The following is a 9265-nucleotide window of genomic DNA, read 5'->3' on the forward strand; positions in this document are numbered from 1 at the left end:
CGCCCCCCGGCGCGGAGAACCAGGCCCCGCCCCCGCGCCGCCGAGTCCCTGGTCCGCCCCCCGGGGGGCGGGGCACGCCTGCTCCCGCCTCTGACTGACGGTCGGGGGTCGGCGCCTCTGCCTCTCCCCGCTGCCTGCGTCCTGGCTTCGCCGTCGCTCCAGGAGCCCAAGCGTTCATGCCGTGTGTAGGGTGCCTTTGCGTTGCACAACGAATTTAATTTGCTGTGTAGTTCTTTTACAGTACTTTTAAGTTAATTAACTCCAGAACTATTTGTTGAGCACCTGTGAGGTGGCAGGGACTGTCTCAGGGACTGAGCACACAGCAGCTTGAAAAAATAAAAGCAGACAAATCCCCGAAATCATGCCCTTGTGGGGCGTACACGTGCTTCTCGCGTGACCCTGAAGTTCACTTTTGGGACCTGGCTCCCACTGAGCGCTGAACTCATGAGAGCAGGGCCCACTCTTTGATAGAAGTTAAAAATGTGAGGTACATGCTGTGCTGTGCGGTCGAGGAAACTGTAACCTGGAGCTGTGCGGTGAATGCGCTGAAGGCCTTGGGGCTGGAGAGTGACAGGCCACAGGCACACGGGTGCAGAGAGGCGCTGACCGCCAGCCTGCAAAGCCCCGCAAAAGGGGCTTCCTGTTCCCTTTATTCCCCCCTCAACCTGAGCCAAGACTCGCGTGATGCTGTGCTAGTTTCCTGAGATCCAGATAACTCGGGAGAGGTAGAAAAACTCCTGACACAGGGAAGTCCTGAGTTAGAGGTGACACCTGGGAGGAAAAGGAAGTGGGATTCACCCTTGTGGGCTGCTGTAGAGAGAAAACTGCTTTATAGTTTAATCAAAACGATACCCACATGGCCTCAAATGAAGGCCCAGCTCTGCGGTTTTCTTATTTGAGGCAACGTATTGATCTGTCACCCAGGCTGGAATGCAGCGGCACAATCAGGGCTCACTGCAGCCTCAGCCTCCTGGTCTCAACCTGTCCTCCTCCCTCAGCCTCCGAGTAGCTGGGACTACAGGCGTGTGCCACCAAGCCCAGCTAATTTTGTAATTTTTTGGAGACCAGGTCTCCCTACACTGCCCAGGCTGGGGGTCCTGCGGTTTTCAGACTTTTTTGTGGGGATGCGGGGACTGGCGCGCGAGAGAGGGGAAAGGACTCCCGCCGCCTCTCGACTTCTCCCATCTTCCCCCGGGAACTGCCACGACGCCCGCGCAGATGGGGCGATTTTCAAACTATTATTGAGATCTCTAAGTATAGCAGAAGTGGTCCAGAGGTTCCGCATTTTTATTTTTTAAATGTTTTTATTTTCTTTAATGAAATATTTCTTAGAACATGTACACACATATAGAATCAAATAATTGTACCAGATTTGTTAGACAAACAGCAGAGCCCTGCCCCCATCGTCTTCCCCTCTCTGGAGGCAACGTTTTCACCTCTTTTAGCTGTTTCTTTTGGCATTTACCTGCACATCTCCGGCCTTCCTCCAGCTGCAGCCCTCCCCACAGGGCGAGGAGTCCAAGGGGATTTGCCCATGCAAAGCACACTTGCCCAGGAACAGACCATATTCTGAATACCTGGGACCCTGAAATTCCCTGCCCAGCTTCTTCCTTGCATCTGTCCTCCCCAGGGAGACCTTGCGTTTTTTCTTGCACAAATTTTTATTTTTCCTGGAATTAATAATCTTGTTTTTAAAAATCATTTATTTTCTATGTATTTCTCAGAAAATCTACCTCAAATTCTTCCCCCAGTTGTTTAAATCTCCTCTCAGAATATCTAGATATAGCAGAGAATTCTCTCCATTTCATCTTCTTGGAGACATCACTGCTGGAGACTGCTGACCTTCTCCAATCTGACTGTTCATCCCCTAACCTTGCTGCATATCTGGCAACCTGGCAAATCTTTTCTCTTGGGCATGTTCTTTGCCTCATTCTTTTGTTGTTATTTTGTTTTGTTTTATTTTGTTTTGTTTTGTTTTGAGACAGAGTCTCGCTCTTGTTGCCCAGGCTGGAGTGAAGTAGCCCACTGAACCTCTGCCTCCCAGGTTCAAGCTATCCTCCTGCTTCAGCCTCCCAAGTAGCTGGGACTACAGGCGTGCACCACCACATCCGGCTAACTTTTGTATTTTTAGTAGAGACAGGGTTTCACCATGCTGGCCACGCTGGACTTGAACTCCTGAGCTCAAGTGATCTGCCTGCCTCGACCTGGCAAAGTGTTGGGATTACAGGCGTGAGTCACTTTGCCTGGCTGCCTCACTCTTCTGTGGGATTTTTATTTGCCATATTCTGTTTTTCTTTTCTTTTTGACATGGTCACTTATTTTTATAACAATATATATACCATGTTATCAGCATGGAATGTAAATTCAGGCTATACAAGAGAATTTCACAAGTGTAATGGCATTCTGTAGTATAGAAAAGCATGTGTACAATGTCTGTTCAAACCAGCTTACTTATAAATCATTAATCAATTCCATTATAGTTAATATGTTTAGTTTAACGTTTACAATTCTTATGGAAAAAATAATGCACACATTTAAAAAGTATTCTTCAGTTACCTTTGCATGAGTGCTTGAAATACATGTTTCTGTTTCAAGATGACATTTAAAAATTATTCTTGTATTACAGCAGCAAATATAGATATCTACAATTACAAAAAAACTAAACTAGAATCCATAAGTTATTCTCATGTTTACAGTTATGATTCTTCAATAAATACTATGACTATGCAGCTCTATTGGAAGCTTTCTAGATTTGATTTAAACATATACACATATACACTTTCAGCTGTGGGAGGTTTTACAAGTTATATTCCATGCACTTTTTTGACAGAGTTCTACAAGAGCCAGCCAGTCCACAAGACAGGCAGAAAAAAGTTAAATTAACTGGGGCAAATAGGACTCATATAACATCCAAAACATGCAAGATTCTAGAGCAAACTGGGAGTACTTCAGGGTTGGTTTGCTATCTTCTTTTTTTTTTTTTTTTTTTTGAGACGGAGTCTCGCTCTGTCGCCCAGGCTGGAGTGCAGTGGCCCGATCTCAGCTCACTGCAAGCTCTGCCTCCCGGGTTTACGCCATTCTCCTGCCTCAGCCTCCCGAGTAGCTGGGACTACAAGCGCCCGCCACCTCGCCCGGCTAGTTTTTTATATTTTTTTAGTAGAGACGGGGTTTCACCGGGTGAGCCAGGATGGTCTCGATCTCCTGACCTTGTGATCCGCCCATCTCGGCCTCCCAGAGTGCTGGGATTACAGGCTTGAGTGCTATCTTCTTTAGAACTAATTTTATCTTAACAGTTTAAGAAGGTGGACATTTCAACACCATCATTTAGGTGACATGTTTCTTTTGTATTAATTTGGCTCTCCTGAATGACCTAGTTAGTAAACTAGTCACTAGTAATTCAGTCACCAGGCAAATCAAGCCTGCAAGAAAGGAAGCCAGTATTCACAATGCCGTGTTATCAGCTGAACCCACTCGAATAGTTTATTTTCAGCATTAATATGTAGCTTCAATAATGAGATGTGGGCGTGGTGGCTCATGCCTGTAATCCCAGCACTTTGGGAGGCCAAGGTGGGTGGATCACCTGAGGTTAGGAGTATGAGACCAACCTGGCCAATGTGGTGAAACCCTGTCTCTACTAAAAAAAAAATACAAAAATTAGCTGGGTGTGGTGGCGAGCACCTGTAATCCCAGCTACTCAGGAGGCTGAGGCAGGAGAATTGCTTGAACTCGGGAGGTAGAGGTTGCAGTGAGTGAGATTGTGCCACTGCACTCCAGCCTGGGCAACAGAGCGAGACTCTATCTCAAAAAAAAAAAAAAAAAAAGAAGAGATGTCTAACTAAAGCAAACTCCTCCAACAAGACCAAGATAGCATCTCTTCTAAGGTGTAGGTTTTGCCCAGAATTCCCGATACATGGAATAATAGCCCATACCAACAGTCATTGCTCCTTCAACAAAGCCTTGGGCTGCCACACACATGTGGATCAGATGATGCAACATTTTAGTATTTCCTCTGCTCTTCAATTTGTATAATCCATATGCAACAATTGCTGCAAAACCTGCCATTCCAGTGGGGATGAATGGTGCCTCTTTAGCTTTTCAAATAAGTTTGGATCCCTCATCTTCATCATACGAAGAAAGGGAAACATTTGTGTCTGCTGACACAGTGATTGCTTGAATAATCTCCCTAGAGCGAGAAAACCCCCTCACGCTTCTGATCCGCACCTGTGCCCGTGTTTTTCTTGATTTGTAATACTCCTGCTTTTTGGAGGAGACCATCATCCAGAAGCTTCCTGAGAAAGGGAAGAGTAAATTATTGTGGAATTTTGCATGTTTGCTATTGTCATTTTTCAACTGTGACCCTTGGATTTGGTTGTTTGGCTGGGTACAAAATTCCTTCAGAATTATGAAGGCATTGCTACATGGTCTTCTAGCTTCTGACACTTCTATGGAGAATGAGAAGTCTGAAGCCTTTTAATTCCTTGTCCTTTCTAGGTGACTTTCCCCCTCTCTGAACTTGTTTCTAATGTTCTGAAATTGCAGTGATATGTCTTGGTGAGTGGCTACTATCTTCCATTGTGCTGGGCACTGAGTGCCCCTCACTTTTGGGGAATAATCTTGAATTATTCTATTGGTGATTTCTTCCTATTTTCTCTATTCTTTCTTTTTGATCTCCTATTACTTGGATGATGGACCTGTTGAACTGGTCTTTCTAATTTCTTATTTTTCTCTCTAGCTTTGCATCTTTTTTACTTCATTTTTTGGGAGATTTCCTCCACTTTATCTTTCCATTCTTCTTCTGAGTTTTTCCATCTTTTAAAGGTTTTAATCACTTTCACTTTATTTTTATTCTCTGAATTGTTCTTTTTATAGCATATTTTATTTCAGGGTTATCTTATCTCAGAAGCTGTTACTGATAGTTCTGTCATTTTTGTTTCTCTGCATAATCGCTGCTCCAAATTTCTTTTTCTGTTGTTTTGGTCTCTGTCTTCTATATTAGATTCTTTTCTTGGAGGTCTTAGAAACCTTGGTTGTCTGCTGACACTTAAGGATGGGTAGGTCACCTAAAAGCTGACTGGAAGCATTTGTTCTCTGTCTGTTCAGGTGGTAGATGGTAGATGGATGGGCTTGTCAGTCATGAGCTTCTTTTTTTTTGTTTTGTTTTTTTTTTCAGACGGAGTCTCACTCTGTTGCCAGGCTGGAGTACAGTGGCGCGATCTTAGCTCACTGCAACCTCCGCCTCCCCGGTTCAAGCAATTCTTCTGCCTCAGCCTCCCAAGTAGCTGGGATTACAGGCACGTGCCACCACGCCCAGCTAATTTTTGTATTTTTAGTAGAGACAGGGTTTCACCATGTTGGCCAGGATGGTCTTGATCACCTGCCCACCTCAGCCTCCCAAAGTGCTGGGATTACAGGCATGAGCCACCACACCCGGCCAGTCATGAGCTTCTTTGCACAGTGATCTGGCTGGGAACTTCTGATGTCAGCATTCCTAGGTTTTTTTTCTCAGGGTGGTCCGACAGAGGAGACTGCCCATCTCTGGTCTGGCACAACCAATTCCGTTTGCCATATAGTTCTGCCACTGCCTTAGGATCTATCCTTCTCTAGTGTAAGTGAGTAACCTCTCATCCATCTGGTTTCCACTTCTGAAAATATTTTGCTCTTATCTCTTCTCCTGTTTCCCTGTCCTTATGGATTTATGCCTTTAAAAATCCCTTTGCTACATGGGTTTTCAGTGGACAAATTTGGATGCTCATGTTCAATCTACCATTTTTTACCCAGAAACTTTAAGTATATTTTAACTGGTTTTAAAACAGTAGTTTAAACATATACATATGAATATCAAATTTCTGGGTTCATGAAAATAGGCTTGTTGACATTAAATGACTTTATAATAGAAAGATATCATGAAATTAAGCTTATTGTGTAAATGTGTACTAATAAAATATTGCTTTTTTTTTGAGACAGGGTCTCATTCTGCGATGCAGGCTAAAGTGCAGTGGTGTGGCTTGGCTCCCTTGTAGCCTCTGCCTCCAGGCTCAGGTGATCCTCCCACCTCAGCCTCCTGAGTAGCTGGGTCTACAGGCATGTATTACCACACTGCCTAATTTTTGTATTTTTTGTAGAGATGGGGTTTCACCATTTTGCCCAGGCTGGTCTCAAACTTCTGGGCTCAAGCCGTCTGTCTGCCCTGGCCTCCCGAAGTGCTGCGATTATAGGCGTTAGCCACCATGTCTGGCCAAAATATTGCTTTTGTTTTGGTTAGTGAGGGTCTGCATAAAGCTTTGCTTGAGAAGGGGTTGGGTGATTTTTTGTTTGTTTGTTTGTTTGTCTTAAAGTTTGTAAACATCTCTCCCGGGCTAGTGATCACCAAACTATGGCCTTTGTACTGTGGTGAAGGTGTTGTAACAGGCCACCAATCTGCTCACGTGAGAGGGGCTAAGAAGGACTAATGTCTACAAAGGGAACATCCCAGTCTCAGGGGAAAAGGGTATGCAAATAAAGGAGACTCACCACTGACAAAGGAGGAAGAGTTATTTCCTAACACCTTCCAGTATCTTCCTAATTGCTAGCCGTTTGCCCTGGCTACCCATAATCCCTCCACAGTCTCGAGCATTACAAAACATTGCATTTTTAAAAAATCAACTTTATTGAGGTATAATTTACATATAATAAAATTCAGCAATTTTAAATGTACAATACAATGAATTTTCACAGATGTATCCAGTCATGTGACCATCACCATCATCATTTCCTTTACTCAAAAACCTTTATGCCCTTTTGCTGTCAGTCTCCTCCCTCCTAACCTGGCTTCTGGCATCTACTGATCTGGTTTCTATCACTATTGTTTTGCCTTCCTAGAATTTCATATAAGTGGAATTATATAGTTTGTAGGAGTTTATGTCTGTCTTCTTTCATTAGTATAATGCTTTTGAAATTTTCCATGTCATTGCACGTGTCAGTAGTTCATTCCTTTGTCATGTGAAGTGGTATATTTCATCACACGGACATACTACAATTTGTTTATCCATTCGCCAGTTGACGGACTGTTGTGTTTGGGTTGTTTTCAGGTTTATCAATACTTCTGTATAGATTTATGTGTGGACATATGTTTTATAATAAATATTTAAATGCTTAGGAGTGGGATTGCTGGGCTATATGCTAATGCATATTTTTTTAAAAACCTGCTGGCCGGGTGCAGTGGCTCACGCCTGTAATCCCAGCACTTTGGGAGGCCAAGGCAGGTGAATCATCTGAGGTCAGGAGTTCGAGACCAGCCTAGCCAACATGGTGAAACACGTCTCTACTAAAAATACAAAAATTAGCCAGGCATGGCGGTGCATGCCTGTAATCCCAGCTACTCAGGAGGCTGAGGAAGGAGAATCACTTGAACCTGGGAGGCAGAGGTTGCAGTGAGCTGAGATTGTGCCATTGCACTCCAGCCTGTGCGACAAGAGCGAGACTACATCTCAAAAAATTAAAATTAAAAAAACCTGCCAGCCAGGTGCAGTGGCTCACGCCTATAATCTCAGCACTTTGGGAGGCCGAGGCAGGCGGATCACGAGGTCAGGAGATCAAGACCATCCTGGCTAACACTTGGTGAAACCCTCTCTCTACTAAAAATACAAAAAAATTAGCCAGGCATGGTGGCAGGCACCTGTAGTCCCAGCTACTTGGGAGGCTGAGGCAGGAGCATGGCATGAACCCAGGAGGCGGAGCTTGCAGTGAGCTGAGATCGTGCCACTGCACTCCAGCCTGGGCAACAGAGCGAGACTCCATCTCAAAAAAAAAAAAAAAAAAAAACCTGCCAAACTCTTCCAAAGTGGCTGTACATTCCCACTGGCAATACACCATATGAGGGTTTCACTTTCCCAACATCTTCCTCAACACTTGGAATTGTCACACTTTTTTTTTTTTTTTTTTTTTTGAGACGGAGTCTCGCTCTGTCACCCAGGCTGGAGTGCAGTGGCCGGATCTCAGCTCACTCCAAGCTCCGCCTCCCGGGTTTACGCCATTCTCCTGGCTCAGCCTCCCGAGTAGCTGGGACTACAGGCGCCTGCCACTTCACCCGGCTAGTTTTTTGTATTTTTTAGTAGAGACAGGGTTTCACCATGTTAGCCAGAATGGTCTCGATCTCCTGACCTTGTGATCTGCCCGTCTCAGCCTCCCAAAGTGCTGGGATTACAGGCTTGAGCCACCGCACCCGGCTATTGTCACACTTTTTATCATCTGACTCATTCTTATCAGAGTTGGGATCTCATGGTTTTAACTTGCATTTCCCTAATGCAATGACTAATAAGTTGAGAATCTTTTTATGTGCTTATTCGCCATTTGTATATTTTCTTTTTTTTTTTCTTGAGACAGTCTTGCTCTGTCACCTGGGCTGGAGTGCAGTGGTACGATCACAGCTCACTGCAGTCTTGACTTCCCTGGACTCAAGTGATCCTCCTGCCTCAGCCTCCCAAGTAGCTGGAACTACAGGCACGTGCCACCACACCCGGCTAATTATTGTATTTTTAGTAGAGATGGAGTTTCACCATATTGGTCAGGCTGGTCTTAAACTCCTGACCTCATGATCCACCCACGTCAGCCTCCCAAAGTACTGGGATTACAGGCCCGAGCCATTGTGCCCAGCCCATTTGTATAACTTCTTTCGTGATGTGTGTATTTGACTCTTGGGTTGTTTGTCTTCTTGTTGAGTTATAGTAGCTCTTTATATATTCTGGATACAACTCCTTTATCAAATACATGTTTGCAAATACTTTTTATTTTAGTCAGTACCTTTCAATTCATTTTCTTTTGTTGTTGTTTTTAAATAATTTCAGCTTTGTTTTTTCCATTTGTAATTGTGATCATAATTTTTTTTTAATTTTTAAAAATTTCGCCGGGCACGGTGGCTCAAGCCTGTAATCCCAGCACTTTGGGAGGCCGAGATGGGCGGATCACGAGGTCAGGAGATCGAGACCATCCTGGCTAACACGGTGAAACCCCGTCTCTACTAAAAATACAAAAACTAGCCGGGTGAGGTGGCGGGCGCCTGTAATCCCAGCTACTCGGGAGGCTGAGGCAGGAGAATGGTGTAAACCCGGGAGGTGGAGCTTGCAGTGAGCTGAGATCTGGCCACTGCACTCCAGTCCGGGCGACAGAGCGAGACTCCGCCTCAAAAAAAAAAAAAAAATTTCAATAGGTTTTTGGGAAACAGATCGCGTTTGGTTATATAAGTAAGTTATTTAGTGGTGATTTCTGAGATTTAAGTGCACCTTTAAGT

At 44.5% G+C, this 9265-nt stretch overlaps 1 pseudogene; it reads right to left on the reverse strand.

Annotated features, from left to right (window-relative positions):
• Nucleotides 1-3876: 3876 nt before the first annotated feature.
• LOC117090875 lies at nucleotides 3877-6590 on the reverse strand (annotated as a pseudogene).
• Between the last annotated feature and the right edge of the window lie 2675 nt (nucleotides 6591-9265).

The sequence above is a fragment of the Trachypithecus francoisi genome, unplaced genomic scaffold (genome assembly GCF_009764315.1).
Source record: "Trachypithecus francoisi isolate TF-2019V2 unplaced genomic scaffold, Tfra_2.0 Lachesis_group11, whole genome shotgun sequence".
Taxonomy (NCBI): Eukaryota; Metazoa; Chordata; class Mammalia; order Primates; family Cercopithecidae; genus Trachypithecus; species Trachypithecus francoisi.